Raw genomic sequence first — 1265 nt, 5'->3', positions numbered from 1 at the left:
AAAGAGAAATGTATCAATTTTAAATTCCATACCTTCACAGTGTGAAGGGACCCAGGCTGTGATCATGGGGAGGCCGAGAAGAAAGCTGTTGAGTATACTCCTATACTCTGGAAATGCCATACTCTGATACTCTCAGACTCCAATACTCTCATATTCCTACAATATAAGAGGAATATGAGAGTATAGGCACACTCCCATGTGCCTATACTCTCATACTCCTGAATTCCCATACTATCAGACTCCCATACTGCTTTAATCCCATACTCTCATACTCTCATTCTCCAGTACTCCTATATTCCCAAACTCCTATAATTGTTTACTTCCACACTCCCCTACACCTATACTCCCATATTCCTGTCCTCCAATTCTCCATTACTTCTATACTCCTATAATTCTTTAGAATTAATAATAATTCATAATTGCTTGCATTTATATAGGGTTTTTCTGGACACTCAAAGTGCTTTACAGGTAATGGGGACTCTCCTCCACCACCAGTGTGCAGCCCCACCTGGATGATAAGACAGCAGCCATAGTGCGCCAGTACACTCTCAACACATCAGCTATCAGTGGGGAGGAGAGCAGAGTAATGAAGCCCATTCATAGAGGGGGATTGTTAGGAGGCCATGACTGGTAAGAGTCAATGGGAAATTTGGCCAGGATGCCGGGGTAACACCCCTACTCTTTTCAAGAAACAGCCTGGGACTTTTAATGACCACAGAGAGTCAGGACCTCTCATCCTTTTATGTCTCATCCGAAGGATGGCGCCTGTTTACAGTATAGTGTCCCCGTCACTGTACTGGGGCATTAGGACCCACATAGACCGCAGGGTGAGCGCCCCCTGCTCGTCCCACTAACACCTCTTCCAGCAGCAACCTTAGTTTTTCCCAGGAGGTCTCCTATCCAGGTACTGACCAGGCTCACACCTGCTGAGCTTCTGTGGGTTTACTTTTTACTCTAATTAACCTCATCATTGTCCCAGACACCTTTGCTCCTGTACTCTAACATTCCTATTCTCTTTGAATCCTAGACTCCAGTATTCCCATACTCCTATAATCCCATGTTCCTATAATCTCATGCTTCTGTTCTCCCACACTCTATACTTCAATACTGCCATACTCCTGCTCTCCAATACTGCAATACTCCTGTACTCCCACTCTTCTACAGCCCCACAGGAAACACTTTACAACTGAGTAAGAAACTGGGCCAGCTGGTCAGTGAGGGAGACACCAGACTGGCCTCAATCACGAGAGTAAGACAATCAGACA

Source organism: Atractosteus spatula, chromosome 10, assembly GCF_055471065.1.
Source record: "Atractosteus spatula isolate fAtrSpa1 chromosome 10, fAtrSpa1.hap1, whole genome shotgun sequence".
In the NCBI taxonomy this organism is placed as follows: Eukaryota; Metazoa; Chordata; class Actinopteri; order Semionotiformes; family Lepisosteidae; genus Atractosteus; species Atractosteus spatula.
Note: the sequence above shows the minus strand (reverse complement) of the source record.